A 19,996-nucleotide genomic window follows, 5' to 3' on the forward strand; every position below is an offset into this window, starting at 1 on the left:
TAAACACACACACACACACACACACACACACACACACACACACACACACACACACACACACACACACACACACACACACACACACACACACACACACACACACACACACACACACCTTTGAATACAAGGTTTGGTCCACTGCAAATGCCTGGATTTACTGCACAGAAATGGCTGGTGCACACCAAGCGTTTTTGGTAGCGTTTTCAAAACTGCTGCCGCCTGTGAAACAGCTTGGCTAATATATCTCAATGGGATGGTGCACACCAGCGGTTTGAGGTTTTTAGCAAACCGCAAATGTGGCTCCTGTAGCATTTTTGCGGCTTGCAGATGCCTTTCTGCCTCAATGTAAAGTATACGAAAAGCTCAAACGCTAGATCAGAGCGGTTTTCCAGGCGTTTTTGTTACAGTAGCTGTTCAGTTTTGCTTTAACAATATATGAGATCTGCTACACAAAAACGCTCCAAAAACCGCTGGGCATGTTTAGAAAATCTCTCTAAACATGCCTAGAATCGCTCTGAAATCTGCTTCAAAAACCTCTAGTGTTTTGCAGATCTGCTAGAGGTTTTTGGTGTGCACTGGGCCAAAGTATTATTTCCCCATCCACAGCATTCAGTACATAGAGGAATGTAGTCTCGCAGGGAACACTCTTTGGTAGGTAAGATAATATCATTCAGCTAAATCTCTATGGGAAACTGGTAAACTAATATTTGATCCTCTAGCAGGCTTTGTTTATATATTAGGTGGGAAGGAAAGTGCGCTGCCAACATCTTCAGCTGCTAGGTTTTATACAATAGTGAAAATAATAAAATAACTGTGGGAACTCAACTCTCTGTGATTAACATATAGATATATTCTGGAATCTCAGAACTGCATTCCAACAACTGCAACAGCACTGCGGAGACTGGTAACCGAGGCAATCAAGTGGCAAAACCTTCCGCAGATCTGGCTTTTGTTTCTCAATTTCTGAGGAACGTTTGCCATTTTTCAGGCCTAATTCACAAAATGTAGGTTTGAAATATTCCTAATGGGGCAATCTCTAAATACAGTTTAAAAGGCATGAAATACTGTCTCACACATAGTTTCACTGCCACCAAGGTGAGATTATTCATTTTATACTGAAATGACTGGAATTGTTCACAGAACTATACCAGCCAAGGCCAGCTTTTACTGCGGACTGCTAGAGAACACGGAAGCTGCCATGTTTATTTCCATTAAAAATAAGTCATTCGTGGGTGGGGGAGGGGATTTACAGGCAGAGAATCAGCAAAATAACAGGGCCAGTAACACTATCAGGTGGAAGTCGAGAACAGCCCTTTCCATCCCACTTTCACTTTAAAAAGTGGACCTGAACTCTTAGGGCTCGTTTCCACTAGTGCGGTGCGAATCGCCAAGATTCCACCGCTGACGAAATCGCATGCGGATGCGATTTTGCGTACGTTTTTGCCGCAATTTCGCATGCCATTTCGCATAGGCAGGGTATATGTGAATTTAACCATGTCACTGCCTGGTTCAATTTACATTCGTTTTCATGCGAATTCGCCCACTAAATCGCGGCAAAAAACGCATGTGCGTTTTCCCTATCAAATACATAGCCTGCGAATCGCCTGCATTCCACACGCAGGCGAATTCTGCAGGCTCTACCGTGCAGAAAAATCCTGCACAGAAAAACACAGGAAAAAACTGACAAGTGGAAACAGGGCCATCCACTTGTATTGGTTATGCGAATCCGCATGCAGAGAACGCATGCGGATTCGCTCTAGTGGAAACGGACCCTTACACAGAACACAGAGAGAAATGCAACCTGTGTGTTTTTGTAGAGAAGAGTCTAATTCCCCTTCATCTTCAAGTAATCACAAGTGTAAATTGATCTCACAGCTGTGTCAGCACAGAAATTCGCCAGACAAAGCTAATATGTAAACACAGCATTTTAACCCTTTGTCTGCTTATATGAATGCAGGAAGTAGATATACAGCAGATTTATTGCAGGAGTTCTGTAAAGGCACGTACACACGCCTGATTTATACAAACGACGGGTCTTCAGACCCGCCCGGGGGGGGGGGGGGGGGGGGGGGCAGCCTTTCTAGCGACAGTTTTCCTGTGTGTACAGCCTGTCAGCAGGCTGATAAGGCTGCCGACAGACTGTACACACAGGGAAACTGTCACTATGTCTCAATGTAAAGTATAGTAAAAGCTCAAACCGCTCTGGAAAAAGCTAGATCAGAGCTGTTTTCCAGGCGTTTTTGTTACAGAAGCTGTTTAGCAACAGCTTTTACTGTAACAATATTTGTAATCGGCTACACAAAAATGCTCCCAAAAAGGTGTAGAAAACCTCTCTAAACATGCCTAGAATCGCTCTAAAATCTGCTCCAAAAAACCTCTAGCGTTTTGCAGATCTGCTAGCGGTTTTGGTGTGCACTAGGCCTTACTGAGAGTTCTAAAGCCAGCACAAAACCATAGCTACTTCCTCAGAATGTTCGGGGTGAGGGGATTCCGCATAATAAACAGCCTAGGAATTGCCTCAGTGGGAGGGTGGGGCTATGTACCAATATGTAAAGGAAGGGTTTGATGCTGAAACCAGGATATTTAACATAAAAGTGGGTATTCTGAAAAATGTACTGCATTCTACTGTATGTTGTTACAGTTCCTCTTTAGCTCGGGACTAAGTGCACTTTCAGCCACATTGAATTGTGGCACCCCAAAAACATGGACGTGCCCCATACAGTAAAGTTTTTCCCATTACTCTAGTTGATGAGGACAGTACTATTTTCATTATGTTGTAATAGAGGCTCATATGATCAGATGGCAGACAGGAAATAATCATGTGGTCTATCATCCCATGATCAATGAGTAATGGAAATATTTTATTACGTTTCCGCATATGTAAGGGGAAGCAACTTTTTGGCTCAACAAAAAGAACCAGCTTTGAGAGGGTGATGTTAGACTGGCATTTTTTGGTTCTGCAACAGACTAATTGTGTACATATATTTCTGGTTTACAAATATTTCAGGATGCTTTAACCTTCTTGGTAGGATTCTTTCCGGGTTTTGCGGTACAACTATGTTCTGTGCTCTTAGACCAAAAAATCTGGAGAAAATCATTCCCAAGAGAGATTTCCACTGCAGAGAACTCACCTGCCCGGGTTCCAGCGCTGCATTTCTTCCTACTGTCCTCCAGGTGGCGTTTTACCCCTATGGTGAGATCACCATCTGTTGTCACATGACAAATGACAAGCTCACTCCAGGGTCCAAGAGCCTCAGATGACATGGAGGAGACTGTCCAGATGCCGGGGAGATCAGGGACGCAAGTATAAAGTGCCGCTTCGTGCATCTCTGCAGTAACCTGCCTGTCGGCTACACCGTCCCAGCCTCGGGATTACCATTCGCAGCATGTTTTTTAACCCCAAGCCTGGGTCGGGATTACCATCAGGGAGGTTAAAAGGCTTTAAAATTAGGCCTTAATAATGCAACAGACTTGCAAGGGGTCACACTTGTCTGTTTTTCTGTGCGTTTCCGGCATAGAAAAAAAACAGAAAAATCAATATTAATCAATGCTATTTGAATGCATTTTTCACATGCAGAAAAATTCCCAGCAATAAAGCACCATCAGAAAACTTAGGCAGTCATTTCCATTAACCTTCCTGGCGGTAACCCTGAACAGCCGCGTAGGAGGTTTTCTCAGGCCCTGCGGGGCCGATTTGCTTAAATTTTTTTTTTCAGCACACCGAGCGCCGCCGCCCCGCGCTCGATCGACGCCCCCCCCCCCCCGACCCCATGCGCTGCCTGGCCAATCAGTGCCAGGCAGCGCTGAGGGGTGGATCGGGACTCCCAATGACGTCACGACGTCGGTGACGTCATCCCGCCACATCGCCATGGCAAGCCCTCCAGGAAATCCCGCTCTTTGAATGGGATTTCCTGATCGAAGCGGGCGGGGGGATGCCGCTGAGCAGCGGCTATCATGTAGCGAGCCCTGGGCTCGCTACATGATTTAAAAAAAAAAAAAAACAACTGCTGCGCTGCCTCCTGGCGGAATTTATTAGACCGCCAGGAGGGTTAAATGCAAATTTTTGTATATGGTGCAATGTAGAAAAAATATGGATTGCATGCTGCAGGTATCAGTTTTTAGACGCATACGTTAAAATTAGCATACGGGAAAATGTATGTGAAATGTAATATCCTAGTGGAAATAGACCCTTAGGGCTCAAACCCACTAGCAGCCTTTTCTAAGCGCTAGTGATATGAAAAGCTCTTGCTAATGCAATGCTATGGGGGATTTTCATAAAAGCACGTCGCACTAGTGGGATCACACACATAGCATTACTGTCAGGGTTCTTGCGAACCGTAGGGGTTCTGTTAATCCAGTCACAGGTATCAAGGGACGAGCAGCCTCAGGGCAAGGGGTCCAAGCGCGCATGGGTCTTCACCAGCGCATCCCGCAAGGGATGATGGGCCGTCACCTCTAGTGGGTGGCGGACTACTTTGCTGCCTGGTGCTCACCAGGTCACAATGCCTAGGATTACCGCACCAGTGACTAGAAAAACAGAGGAGACCCGACGGGGAATAGGGGATACTGGCAGAGTGGACTGTTGGGTAAGGACAGAATAGCCGGACAGGAAGGCCAAACCTACAGGGATCCCAGGGAGGAACTGGCAGGCAAATAATACTCAGGAAAGGAGCAGCCCCTGAGAGGCAACGGACAGGCAGGGGAAATCCCGGGTAAGAAGCTGACAGCTAGAATCCCAGGAAGGGTACTGACTGACAGGGTAAGTCCCCGAGATACTGGCAGTCAGAGGTAGTCCTTGGGAAGGGAGGCTAGGAACCCAGGAGGGAACTGGCAGGCTGAGGGAAACCCAGGAAAGCTGCAGGTGACTGGGAGAGTTCCGGAGGGAACTGGCAGGCTGAGGGAAACCCAGTAAAGCTGCAGGTGACTGGAGGAGTTCCGGAGGGAACTGGCAGGCTGAGGGAAACCCAGTAAAGCTGCAGGTGACTGGAGGAGTCCTGGAGGCAACTGGCAAGCTGAGGGAAACCCAGTAAAGCTGCAGGTGACTGGAGGAGTTCGAGGCAACTGGCAAGCTGAGAGAAAGCCCTGGGAGTGCAGCGGACAGGGAAGTGAGGCAGGGAGTCTGACAGGGAACAGGGATAGGCACAGGGAGACAGGCAGGGAAGTACAGGCTGGGTAACAGGGATGGTCGGCAGACAGGAGTCTGACAGGAAGTGCAGGGATCCTAGTTAGTCTGCAGGCTCATTAGCAGGCAGGCTAAATCAGGCAGACAGGTGAATGAAAGGCAGGAAGGTTAGCAACAGGGATTCGTTAAAAAAGGGGAAACTACTTGGAAGGGAGATCCTGGAAGTAGGGAAGCCAAAAGGGAAACGACTTGGAGGGGTAACGGTGACTGAGCGCTGTGGCAGATGACCAGGGACCAGACATGCAGCAGCATCCAAACAGTGTGAGAGCTGGGTTTTTATAGCCAGCCTCTCAATTAAGGACAGGTGCAGTACCACCTGCAGCCACGGCACAAAAAGGGAGCTAGCGTGTGCACGCCTAGCAACAGAGGGACGCCAGCTCCAGGAAGCAGGTCAGGCTGGCATCTCTCCAGCACGGAAGGAGACGGACAAGAGGAGCGGGGTGCTGCGTTAGACCCCGCGGCTGGAGTGAAACGAGCGATTGTTACTATGCCGCCATTGCAGGAGGGTCAGCGCAGGAGCAATGCGAGGTAAGTAACAAGCAATCATTACAATTACATTAGCAAGCTTTTCAAATCACAAGCGCTTAGCAAAGTACTGCTAGTGGGTTCCACGCCTTACTCTTTAAACTACACGCATGTCACCCCTGTACGTTCAGGGAGAGGGATTGCGCTGGATAGTTTAGCAGCAGGCAGCAGTGCAGTAATTGGCTGTTGTATGGAACAACAGGCTCGGTTAAACCTTGCCACCAGTGGTAGGCGTGGGCTCCCTCAGGGCGTGGAGTCTAAGTGACTGAGTCTTAAGGTGCGTACACACGTACGACAGCAGCCAACGATGGGTCCGTCGGCACTTCCCGCCCAGCGGAAGGTGCCGACGGACCCGTCGTTGGCTGCTGTCATGCGTGTGTACATACCTTAAGTGACAGAGCACTCCTCAAGTGATGATGGGAGGTTACCCCTAGCAACGGACTCTTTGCTGCTAGTAGTCGCCAGGTCACGACCCCCGATATTGCCCCACCAGTGACTCAGAACAGGCAACTCTGGGATGTGGAGTTTGCAGTGAGAAGTAAGCTGAGGACTGTAGGTAGGCGAAGTTCGGGCATAACAGAGAACAGGCGGACAGCAGACGTAAACAAGCCAAGGGTCGGGACGGGCAGAGTTCAGTCAGAAACGGTAGAACAGGCCAAGGTCAGTAACAGAAGAGCAAAATAGCACAGCAGGAACATGAGCCAAAGCTGACAGATCTCTCAGCACATAGTGACTCTGAAACTGCCCTTTAGGGCTCTTTCACATTAGGGCAGATTTTCTGCGTTTCAACGCAATGGGTAAAGTTTGCGTTACCCAAGGTAAAATGAAAGTCCATAGACTTTCATTTTAGCTTTCACATAACGCTGCGTTTTTGTGCATTGCGTTACACTGCACCCAGGCGCAGTTTTTTGGCCGATGATAGCTTTATGCGTTACAATGTTAGTCAATGTAAAACGCACACTATGCGCGTTTTTTAAACCGTTAACACAGGCAATCAGTCCCAGAAGGCAACAGAGGAACAATGTAGAAAGTTGAAAACTAAAAAGAAAAAAAAAAAATTACCTGCGTTTTCCTATGTGCTGTAACGCATTGAAAACGCATTAAAAAACGCACACTCACTGCAGTGCAACGCATATCAAAACGCATTAAAACGCATACAACAAAACGTATGCTTTGAGCGTTCAACGCAAGCTCTGATGTGAAAGAGCCCTTAGTGCTGGTCCTGTGTTTTGGTGCAAACCTTCATACTCTGCGTGTGCGCAAACATGCGATCGTTCCTGCGCATATGCATACAGAACTACGCTTTCCACTCTGACCAATAATACATGTGCGAGTATGGCATAACTTCGTAAGGAGTTACGCATCCTGCCAAACAATCAAATGAGCTGTCTCATCCGCGTGTAATGCTCGTTGATTGATCGGAACAGGCGCTGGTTGATGGATCGAAACACAAGTATGACATTGACAAGTACAAGAAAACAGTTATTGGGCTTTTTGGAACACATGCATTCTTAGGAGCATCTACTTAAGAAACTTTGACATCTATTTACTTTTCAGGAGAGCTGCATTTGGCTGCCTCAATATTTTACAATTTACCTGTATTTTAAATCTACACAAACATTCATAAAAAAAAACAAAAACACAACAACATACTATATTCATGTACCTCAGGTAGTCAAAAAACGCAATTTAAAACATATTTTTCAGCAAGAAATCTACTAAAAATAATTGATCGGTTTGTTGCACTGTTTGAGGTAATGTAACACGATCAACCACCACTCATGCCCTGGTCAAGAGGCATTTTCCGTCCTGTCTGCAGAAGCGTGTCTACAGGTGTGCAGGTATGGCATGTGCCATGGGAGCCTCTTACTGGGGGTGCTACTCTATAGCATCCTTGGTGCTCTCCATCCAGAGTCTAGTTTTTATCTGGGGGACATTCTGCTGCCTGGTTGAATCGATGGTTGCGATAGGCCATTGTTATAGACCATGCTAAACTTAACAACTTGGTCACAATGAATTCAACTGAGACTAAGCATTAAAATATTTGAGATATTTGGAGGGGTGTCACCCCTCCCTAGGGGCAAATCTCAATGCTTGCCATAGGTGCAGTATTCCCTAGATGCGCCTCTGCCTGTCTGTTCAATTTTAGGTCAAAATCAACGCCAACATTTTTTTTTTACCCGATCAGACATGTTGGGGTAATAGAATTGTAAAAGATTTGATCGGAGTAATAAGCATTTTAAAGGCAGCATTCTAAAAGGACACGTGAAGTGAAAGAGATATGGAGGCTGCCATATTTATTTCCTTTCAAACAATGCAAATTGCCGGGTTGTCCTGCTGATCCTCTGCCTCTAATACTTTTAGCCTAAGGCCTCTTTCCCACCAGGACATTGCATTTAGGGGACGTTATAGTCGCATAACGTGCCCCTAACGCTACGCCTGGTGGTGTTGGAGGAGGATGCCAGAGTGACCCGAGTTATGCAGCGCTTTGTGCGCAGTACAGACTGCGGAGACCACGTGATCGTTCCGATCATGTGGTTTCCGTGGCGCTGATTGGCTGGCAGGACCACGTGATGCGGATCACGTGGTCTCGCCAGCCAATCAGCGGCCGCTACAGGAAAACAACACTGCAGGTGCAGTGAATATTAAGTAGCCATGTGCCTGGCTACATTAGCGGACTCTCCCTACCTCCTCTCCGGCAGCATATATATATATATATAAAAAAAAAGAAACATTTCTGAGCATGCGCACACAGTCTAACGCGGCTAAAGCCGCATATAACGTACTGCATGCTGCACTTTCCCAGAACGTGCAGCGTTACCCTGTAACGCAACATGGGCACTGTGAGCAGCCTAAAGGTAGGCACATGCATCAGATAAAAGGATTTGGAAAATTAAAGATCACGGACCCCCCTTCGATGAAGTATGAGAGCATTCCTGACACAGTCTAGTCTATTGAGCTGAGCTCCTCATCAGATAAAAAAAGATCAGATCCTGCAAAAAAAAAAATCTTTCTGCAAAAAATCATTTTCTGCAAATTGCATTCATAGTCTATGATATCTGCAGATCTCATACACACCTTGTTTAATGGACATTCATCTGCAGATCAGAAAATCATCTGCAGATCTGAAGATCCACCCTGGATGAATGTCTTCTGGTCATCTCCTACTGAGCAGAACAATGCCTAATTGCTGGGCAGATAGATGGTTAGCTAGATAATTTCCAACATGTTGGAAATTATCTATCTGGCGGGTAAATCTAACAGAAAATCTTACAGAAAATTGTATGGTGTGTACTAGGGTGTGTATGAGATCTGCAGATATCAGACTTTGAATGCAATTTGCAGGAACTAATCTTTGGCAGGAACAGATCTTTTGCAGATACTGATCTGTTGCATGTGTACAGCATCTTTGTGTGCAGCATCTTGCAAAGATTTGTATCTGATGAGGCGTTCAGCTCCATAGAATACACTGTGCTCGATTCACAAACCCGTGCTAAACAGTTAGCACGTGAAGCGCCGCTCGCGGACTTTTGCGCAGAAGTGGTGCGGTGTAACGGGTTGTGGCATCGTAACTGGCCTGCATTAACAGTAAAAAGTAAAGCACACTTCTCACTGACTGTATGCTTCACTGCACGCAACACAAGGGTAACATGTGGCGCTGCTTTCCCAATCTGTTGCGTTGCATCTCTGCTGTCACAGAGAATGCAACGGCTACTGCGAGCGTTGTTTAGTGCTAGAAACACAAAGTGCAATTTACCGCCCGATTGATGGGATCCCACAGATCAGTTCTGACAGGTCTTGATCGGCTTCCGTCCTGTATCGGCTCCCGTAACGGGATCGATTTTGTGAAGTTATTAACAGAAAATCAATCCCATCATTGATTGGGAGCAGTTTGGACATATACATACGATGCAACTTCCTGTCAGATTACCAGTCGATTGGACAAAAAAAAAAAAATTGCATGGGGTGTACCTAGTGTAAGTTTTATATCTACATGTGGACATGCAAAACCCACACCGCGTTTGCTTGACTTGTACCAACGAGAAACAATGTTATAGTAGGGTAGTGGCAGAGCAGGCTCCATCCCAGGAACTCAGAACAATGGCTTTTCACCTGACAAGCTGGAATGCAGCTGCCAACATTCCTACAGTAACTAACAGATGTATAGAAAGACCTTTGGATACCGTCTATCGCATTTCCTGGTATAAGTTAAGACTGATCTCCCAGTCCCGGCTGTACACTGCTCTGTCACTTCACTTCATCAGTGCTAATGTGCCCCAACTACCCTGGGATTCTACCTACTAATCAATTTACACCCGAGGGAGCTCCAGTTAGCTCATATGCAGTCACAGGAGAACTAGACAGCCTGTAATTGTGAGGAGAATCAGTTGCTAGTGTAGAATAGCAAAGCTTTATTTGCAGTTTGTCTTAATGTAGGCGATACCTGCTTATTACTGATAAGCCACTTAGAATGTGGAACAATGTAGGAGCATGTAAATATGTGCACTTTTTACAAATTTCCCCTTTTTGATAAAATACTGTACGTGAGAGCAGATCAGACTCTGGCCCTGTTCACAGTGATCAGTTTCGTTACAGAATAACTCTGCATGTCAAACCACTGCCCATACAATTATTATTGATTTGTAAAGCGCCAACATATCCCGTGGTGTAATTCTATGGGTCTGTTCACGTTATTCTAATTCTACTAGGCATAAGCTCGCCCGTTTAAAACACGGTTCCCGAAGCTACAGGAAGCGGAGGACGGCAGCGTGGGAGCGATCCGAGCGGATGGGGCTGGAGCAAGCCCCAGGTAAGTATAAAAATGTATTCCAGCTCTGAGTCCCTTTAAATGTAATGCACATGCTGGATGAGGCATTAAAAAAAAATGTCCTTAAAGGAAACCAGAGATAAAGAATTAAAAGTTAGTTATACATACCTAGGGCTTCCCGCAGGTCCAGAAACCCTGATCGCTCCCACGCCGCGGTCTTCAGCCTTCCCCGTTCGCCGCACCGGCTCACGGACTTCCAGGGGGCGTCGCCAGCCTATGCAAGTGAAGTGCGCTCCTTGCGTATCTTTCCATCAGCCGCTGGAGAGGTACGCAAGGAGCGCACTTCAGCTACGCCTTGACTGGCCAGTCGGCTGAAGTCACGGGAGCCGGTGTGGCGAACGGGGAAGGCTGAGGACCGCGGCGTGGGAGCGATCAGGGTTTCTGGACCTGCGGGAAGCCCCAGGTATGAACAACTAACTTTTAATTCTTTATTTCTGGTTCTCTTTAAGGGACAACTGAAGTGAGAGGATGCCATATTTATTTCATTTTTAAATAATACCAGTTTCCTAGCAGTCCTGCTGGTCTATTTGGCTGCAGTAGTGTCTGAATAACACCAGAAACAAGCATGCAGCTAATCTTGTCAGATCAGACAATAACACCTGACCTGCTGCATGCTTGTTCAGGGTCTACGGCTAAAAGTATACGAGGCAGAGGACCAGCAGGACAGCCAGGCAACTGTTTAAATGGAAATATATATGGCAGCCTCCCTATCCCTCTTGCTTCAGTTGTCCTTTAAAGGATCTGAGAGGGATAGGGAGGCTGCCATATTGGTTTTCTTTTAAGCAATGCATATGGCTTCCATATTCCTCTCAGGTCAGTTGTCCTTTAAGGCTGCTTACACACTAAGACGTTACAGGCACATGTTAGTGCGCCTGTAACGCTCCCCCAACGCTCAGCAATGTAACACAAGTGGGCTGTTCACACAGCCCACGTTGCGTTACATGTAACGCTGCACGTTCTCCGGAAAATGCAGCATGCTACGGCGTTACAGCGGCTATAGCCGCGTTAAGACTGTTTGCACATGCGCAGTGGGGGGCGGAGAGGAGGCGGGGAGAGCCAGCTACAGTAGCCGCGCACATGGCTACTTAATATTCACTGCACTGGCGGCCGCTGATTGGCCGGCGGGACCACGTGATGCGGAGTGTCTCGCTCCGCATCACGTGGTCCCGCTGGCCAATCAGCGCCACTCTGGGAGACATTATAGGAATCGAGCCGCCTAACGCGGCTCACTCTACCGTCCTCACTTGCAGCACCATGCGTTGCATTAGGTGCACGTTATGCGACCTTAACGTAGCACCTAACGCAATGTCTTGGTGTGCAAGTAGCCTTAAGGGATCTAAATACCATTACAGTTAAATATATAAGTAAATCGTGTGTGCTACAGGAAGACTTCTCTGTAGCTCTCCTGTGTGTATGCAGGCCTCCATCTTGCCTGTCTGTGCCACAGAGCACAGTGCCTGCGGTGTTATCCTGGTGCCTGCGGTGTTATCCTGTGGCCCACAGGATAACACCGCAGGCACTGTGCTTTGTGGCACAGACAGGCAAGATGGAGGCCTGCATACACACAGGAGAGCTACAGAGAAGTCCTCCTGAAGGTAATTAAATGCTTGCCACCCCTTGCACCCCTCACCTGCCCATACCATGTACGAATCTACTTAGGGGAGGTTCATTTTATATACATTTTACTGTTATGGTTCGCAGTGTACTTTTAGGGTTGGATACAATAACAAATCATTATCGATTGTTCACAACATCTAATAGTATATTACCGTACTAGGCCCTAATGCGTGTAGACATGCACAAACCTTGTCACCTGCAGCGTTCAGGTCTCAATGCCTGGGGGGACAGGGACAGTTTAGGGCACAGTGCTGTACAACCTCACAATGCATTTTATTGCTGTTGAGGGGAAGGGGGAACAGAGCATCTTCCAGCAGGTGAGGTAAGGAGGGGGCCAATGCACTCGGCTGATACCATCTCGCACTTCGGATCTCCCAGCCATGCAGCAGGGCGGCTGTACACACGCTAGACGCTCAGCAGAGACACCATAACCATGACCAAGAATTTAACTTCATCCTAATCAGTAACTGAGACCTTCTTTTACATGAGAATTTTTTTTTCCTTTTTACAAATGGATCATCAGGGGGCCCTGTATGGCTGACATTGTGGTGAAACCGCTCCCACATTGCGATCCCGTCTATGAATCTCATTGCATTGTGGGAAATAACAGCTGTTTACAGCTGGTTCCAACTGCCAAAAAAGCAAGCAGCATCTCCTTCCATTGACATCACCTGCCAGCAGTAAAAACCTCACCATGTGGTAAATGTTAGAATGTAAATCAAAGAGAGGAAAGATTTTACAATGGGCAAACACTGACTAAATCATTTAGTAGAAGCAGTAGAGTGTTGTACCGTGTTAGCCATGAGTGAAAGCTAGGAGTATTGAATCAGGATGATTCTGTATGTCAGTGTATATAAGCTGTGTTTTTCAGTTCTGGTCAGGAACCAGTCCGACGAAGGCTTTTTATGAGCCGAAAGCTCAGTTTATCCATCTCTAAGTTAGCCAATAAATGGTATCATCCTGATTCAAAACTCCTTACTAAATCATTTATGTATAATTATCGTAAAAATTAAGCACTTTTTTATTACATTTTTCACTGGAGTTCCTCTTTAACAGATGCTTGGGAAAACTCTGCTTAGTAGCAATCTTGCAAAGCAAATCTGCTATCCAACCTAGATGCAAGGAAATATTAGGCAAATCCATACAAACCAATGTGACACCTGCATTGGAGCTGGCTCTGTAATATGCTAGGTTTTCTGCAAAGCTGAAGAATGGATCCAGACACCTCAGACAGGAGGCAGCCCCTCCATACTGGGCTTCTCCCCCCTCAGCACACTGAAGGAATCCCATTAGGATTCACATCAACCAGAGGGGAAATTCCACAGCAAGTAAATCAGCTGGCAGCTCCCCTCTTCACACAAACCCACACACCTTGTTTCTCCATAGAGGCAGGCCTAACAACAAGTTACTATAGCCCCCAACCATGTAGCTCAATAGAGACACCTTGAGCCAGATATAAAACCCCTCCCAAACAGAAATGTCTGTGTACAGAGCACTGAGCTGCGCCAATACAGTCAGATGCAGTGTAAAGTGAGAATAAGCTGCAATGGGATAGTGGATTTCCCAGGTGTCTGCAGGTGCTAACAGCTCACAACACAGCTGTGTATTCTCAAGGCATCTCCACACATACTATGCTTGCCTGACTGGATTGGTGACATTCATGCCAGCTGCCTCTGTTACCTAGGGGCAGTCCCAGATCTTCCACAGAAACAATGTCATAGAAACAGCAGCATTAAGTTCCTACTTATGCCATCACATTAACTCGTATCTATTAGGCTGGGTTCACACACGCATGCTATCGCATGCCCGACTCAGTCAGGTGAATTTGTGCAGATCAGGACTTTTCATTCTGTCACTGCAACGGACATATATGGACATAACTGAATGGATCATATGCAGAACATGTTTAAAGTGATCCTGAGATGAAAGACATCTCAAGTACTATACTTACCTTGGGCTCCCTTAAGCCCCCTTGAGGTCGCTCAGTCCCTCACCATCTCCCTGGGTTCCTACTGGCCCCCACAATATGGCCCGGAAGCCTAGTTGCGCATGCACGACAAAGTGTGACTTGGCCAGGCTTTTGGGCCGTATTGCAGGGGACAGAAGCCACCCGGGAAGACAGGTGGAGGCCTGCTGCGTGAAACAGACAGTTTTAAAGTGAACCTGAGGTGAAAGTGATATGGAGGCTGATATATTTGTTTCCTTTTAAACAACATCAGTTGCCTGGCAGCCCTGCTGATCTATCTGGCTGCAGTAGTAGTATTGTTAGAATCTGACCGGCATATGCTTGTTCAGGGTCTACGGCACGTATTAGAGGCAGAGGATCAGCACGAAAGCCAGGCAACTGGTATTGCGTAAAGAGGTAATACAAAAAAAATGAGTTTTACTCACCTGGGGCTTCCCTCAGCCCCCTGCAGCTGATCGGTGCCCTCGCCATGTCTCTCTGATCCTCCCGTCCCCGCCGGCGACCACTTCTGGTTTCGTCGTCAGGACCCGACAGGCATGGGAGTGATTCTTCACGTTCCCAGCCCCAATATCGCCCCCTATGCTGCTTTTGTGGCCAAGAGGGAACATGCCTGTCGGGTCCTGACGGCGAAACCGAAAGTGGTCGCCGGCGGGGCCGGGAGGATCAGAGAGACACGGCGAGGGCATCGATAAGCTGCAGGGGGCTGAGGGAAGCCACAGGTGAGTAAAACTCATTTTTTTTTGTATGACTTAAGGTTCACTTTAAATGAAATAAATATGGTAGCCTCCATATCATTCTCACCTCGGGTTTTCCCTTAAAGTGAAAGTGATATGGAGGCTGACATTTCCTTTTAAACAATGCAAATTACCTGGCTTTCCTGTCAATCCTAAGCCTCTAAGGCCACGCTACAGTGACTGTTGTGTTCCCTGTGACAGCAGGACCGCAATAGATCAGGAAAACAGCACATGTATCCCACACCTTGCACCACATACAGTGAAGCATACAGTCAATGAAATGAAAAGTTTGCTTCACTGTGTGCTTTTTGTGGAAATGATGTAGCACTCTGCTTACCCTTCTACTACAGCGATCTGGTAAGATTTTACAACCAAGACGATCGTCCATGGGCACCTCTAAAATTAATCAAATTAATTAAATGAGTGGTTTGCTTAAAGGAATCATCAAGCAAAATATCAAATCCAATTTACTTACCTGGGACTCTCTCCAGCCCCTTGCAGCTGTCTGTCCCACGCCGACAGCTCCGTTCGCAGCCGCCGGACCAGGGTCCCTGCACGGTGCAGAGGACCCCGTGGACACTGTGGGCTTGATTGACAGCTGTGCTTCACGCAGGCACAGTTATGATGACCCCCGAGGTCGTCCTCTGCACCGTGTGGGGACCCAAGGCAGGCGGCTGCGAATGGAGCTCTTGCCTCGGGACAAACAGCTGCGAGGGGCTGGAAAAAGCCCCAGGTTAGTAAATCGGATTTGCTATTATTTTGCTTGTTGATTCCTTTAAAAGTGAATTAAAAATACAATCCTGACTGTACAATCTTACCACTTCTATATAATGAGGGTCTACCTAAATGATTCATTCAAAGTACAGCAAAGTCCGTGTTATCTGGAACTCAGGCAACTGAAAGTCTCAACTAACCAGCATGCCTGAGGGAATAACAGGGACTGTTTTGGTGTGGGAGGGGTTGCAGTGATACTCACCAAGTGACCTGTGAAGTCTTCTAGGCTTCCTGTTGTTCCTAGCAGCTTTCCACGTCTGTGCATGGCTCCCGGCGTGCCACGTGCCCCAAAGCGGTCTAGGCGACACGGTGAGAGTCGTGCAAGAAGGACCTCAGAAAGACAGAAGACGGCACTGGAAACTCCACCCAGCGAGCACATGTATCTGGCACCAGGCGATCCCTGCCAGTGCTGGATACCGAAGGCTTTGCTATATATGCACGTAGTCTACCTTTCTACTACACAGGATTTGGCACAATTAACAATCTAGATTGTACCATTGATGGGCATCTAAAGGTAATTAATGAAGGAGCAGTGCTTTTCAGCGCTGCTAGATTTGGGCGCAGCCAGCGCCACAATAGACTATTACAGGAATCACATCTATAGCGCTTAGTAAGTAACATCGGCGCCGTCAGAAGACTGAGCCGAAGTTGCTTAAAAAAACACAATAATTCGGCCTCCAGCAATCGCTGGAAGCCAAATTATATCATTCCCCAACATCCATGGCGGCCTGGAGGGGGAATAGTAATTAACACGGCCCGGACTTGTGCAGAAGCAGGATCAGCCATATACCAGCTGCATCCTGCCCCAAGTCTACCAGCGCCGATTTCAAAATGTATGCAATTAATGATCCAGAACAGTCGACCATCCAATCATTGCGATCGATAGGCAACAATCATTCGGTCCCACCAATGAAAGGGAAAATGATGAGCAACTCTATTAGACAAATAATCATTTAGATCGATCAGCAGCATTAACGTTACCCTATCAGGGAAATCGTACTGTTAATGAGCACCTTTAGGGAAATGGAAAAAAAAGACATTGATTGCCGGATTTACTTTGTCTATACTCATTACTAAGGAGCAACATCAGTAAAGCAAATAATATACCTGTGTTGTAATGTAATAACCAAGGTGCAAGCTGATTATGAGATCCCTTGAGATAGAGACATGTACTGCCTACCTACTCACTGTAGAATGCTGAGCAAAAAGGCATTCAATGGGTATCATTCATAAAGCATTTCCGCATGCGGAAATGCTTAAAACAGCTGACTTTACCGACCACTCGGCAAAGTCAGCATTCATAAAGGCTCTTTCCGCATGAAAAAAAGACATACCGAGCAGAGTGATAAATCACCGCCTTGTGCGGTGATTAACGGAACAAATGTAGCAAAATGTTAATTCATAAAGAATACCGCCAGCGGTGTCAGGTCGGAAAGTCCCGCTCCCTCTGATGTGGCGATACCAATGCAAGTGAATGGAGACACACAGACCTCCCAGGCAGCTGCAGCAGAGCGGAACACGGAGAAATGTATCAACTCGGCAGCTTCCGTGTCTCCGCCTGCCTACCGCCTGCCTACCGCCAGCCTAGTTCGGGGAATCTCCGCACTGCCACCGCACCTACACACTTCTTTATGAATGCCTACCCAGAAGTCTAAAGTACCAGTTGCGGAGAAGAACGGTGTTTTCACGCACTACCGACAGCCTCTTTATGAATGATACCCAATGTATTTTTTTTAATCCCACCCTGACTCCCATAAAATAGGAACCTTGAGTAAGTAGTTTGTACGTTTGTTTCATGCTGAAATCGATTCACAATCTGTTTGCAGTAAAGGCAGCCATAAGATCCCTCTCTGGTCAGATTTGATCAGAGAGGGATCTATCTGTTGGTCGATCTGATGGCAAATCGACCAGTGTATGGCCACCTTTAACAGTGGTTACAATCTAAATCTATTTTAGTTTATTTTGGTAAAGTGATTGATAAAATAGAAAATAAAAATTAGATTAAAAACCATTTCCCTCAGTGGACCTCAATTTTGTATACCGGTAAATATTCAATAGCTGTCCTGGTAGGAAAAACGAATCAATACAAACCCCTACAAGAATGTTCGGTACATAAATTCAATGGTTTTAAAAGCAAACTTTCTAGGTGCTCAAACAAGTTACAACCCATTGAGTCAGCAATGCAATTTGACAGATTAATCCAGTCAGATCAATCACAAATAAATACATTGCAAGCGGGAAAGCATCAATTAGGTCCAGTTTTCATATACCTTTGTGTATGCCAGCAGATAAGCATGGAGGTTTTACACAGGACCATTTGTTAAAAGGACAACTGTAAGGAGGCTGCCATTTTTATTTCATTTAAACAATACCAGTTGCCTGGCAATCCTGCTGATCCTCTGCCTCTAATACTTTTAGCCACAGACACTGAACAAGCATGCAGCAGATCAGGAGTTTCTGACAATATTGTCAGATGTGACAAGATCAGCTGCATGCTTGTTTCTGGTGTTATTCAGACACTACTGCAGCCACATAGATCAGCAGGGCTGCCAGGCAACAGGTATTTTTAAAATGAAATAAATATGGCAGCCTCCATATCCCTCTCCTTACAATTGTCCTTTAAGAAATTGGTAAGGCCTTCAAAAAATATATACGTTAGGCAATTAACTTTAATTCAGTGGATTTTCAAAATAAGAGGGTTAAAACATTTTAAATCACCTTATATTTTATTAATTTATATTGTACTATTTGTACATAAAGATTAAATTGAGTTTCTTGTCCATCAACTGATACTATTTCTACATAAAAAGACAAGTTTGGAGGAAGATCAGAGCTAAAATTGGAAAATATTATATATATCGATCGGTGTCTAGCACCTTACAGGTGAGTTCATCAGCATGACGTCCCTGTACTATTAGCAGGTGGCTCACTAGGAGGACCAGTACTCACAGATACAGCAACAGTAACATATAATCACTGCCTCTATATTATAACAACACTTGCTCGCAGCGCTGAGCAGCAGCCACACGAGCCAGGATGAGCCATGAGATCACTGCGCGATCGCTTCACACGGCAAGAAAGTTGTAACATAAGAGTAATCACAAGCCAGGCAATGGTGACATGTAGCGCATGCTGCCTGAAGCACTAGTCATTGTTAGACGATGGTGGGAGGCTGAAATAAGTAAATAAGGGACCTACTTGTAGCAGATCAGGAGGGATGAGTCCTGCCTGTACCCAGAGCCCAACACCAGGAGGTGGGAGAGAGTGCTGTCTGATCCCCGGGAGTTCTGATCTTCTGACGTTGCCTTTCACCCCACCCCTGACTGCAAATCCTATGAGTGGAAGGGCTGACTACTCCTCTTCCTCTCAACTAGTCCACTCCCTCCTCTTCCCTCGGCTCCCCCTCCTCTAAGCAGGTCTCAGCAGTGAAATCCAGGGGCAACGCACGACGCACAACTAGTCCTGAGAGTCAGGAGGTCCAAAGTGGTCATTGAGGAGCGCCCTGGTTCAGGCATGGAGAGCTGCCATCTCCAAATCCAAAAAAGCTTTATTGGCAGGACCAAATCCATCTTCTATGTACACCTCTCCTCAGCACTGTAACTCTCAGCTCAACTTGTAGGAACTTGCTGACTCAGATGAATTGGAAACATGATGGCAATGAAGTGATGATCTAAAGCAGATGGTCAGTGTAGCTCCATATACCTCCCAACCAACTTTTTGAGATAGGAAAGAGGGACGACCCTGCTACACTCTCTACCATGCCCCTGGCACGACCCTAGTCACACATACCATAAAGATTTCATAAGAAAAATATGCTGTCTTATAATTCAAAGTACACTGGTCCTTTCTATCCTTGCACATTTTCCTTCATATTAACAATTGAAAATATGAATTAAATCAATTTAAAGGATGGGAATCAAGTTTAGAGTCAATTAAACACATTTTTTTTCAGAAAAAAAATACATATATTTCTACAGATCTGTACATCTGTCCTGAAAGGGCAGCACAGTAGCGTAGTGGTTAGTGCTCTTTCCTTGCATCGCTGGGTTTGAATCCTAGCCAGGTCAACATTTGCAAGGAGTTTGTATGGTTTCCCTGTGTCTACGTGAGTTTCCTCCAGGCACTCTGGTTTCCTCCCACATCCGAAAAACTCCCAGGTGGCTGAATGTTGAATTTGTGATTAAAGTACCCCTGAGGCCCTGTTCACAGTGGTCAGTTGCGTTGCAGATTCATTCTGCATGTCAGCTCGCTGCCCATACAATTCTATGGCCCTGTTCACAGTGCTCAGTTGTAACTGATCGCGTTATTGTAACTCGCTGCATGTAGGTTTTTGTATTTGTCTATATCCACCCTCCATTACAGTTCACACT

At 46.4% G+C, this 19,996-nt stretch overlaps 1 protein-coding gene across 2 annotated transcripts in view; it reads right to left on the reverse strand.

The window, feature by feature from the left end:
• CERS2 (ceramide synthase 2) overlaps positions 1-19,022 on the reverse strand; it is a 145,442-nt gene extending 126,420 nt beyond the window's left edge. Inside the window, exon 1 of one of the 2 annotated variants that reach the window (XM_068253270.1) lies at positions 18,825-19,022. The gene's annotated coding sequence lies outside the window, so the exon portion shown is untranslated. The remainder of the gene's footprint in view (positions 1-18,824) is intronic. The other variant, XM_068253272.1, reaches the window with a different exon arrangement.
• Between the last annotated feature and the right edge of the window lie 974 nt (positions 19,023-19,996).

The sequence above is a fragment of the Hyperolius riggenbachi genome, chromosome 9 (assembly GCF_040937935.1).
Source record: "Hyperolius riggenbachi isolate aHypRig1 chromosome 9, aHypRig1.pri, whole genome shotgun sequence".
NCBI classification, from domain to species: Eukaryota; Metazoa; Chordata; class Amphibia; order Anura; family Hyperoliidae; genus Hyperolius; species Hyperolius riggenbachi.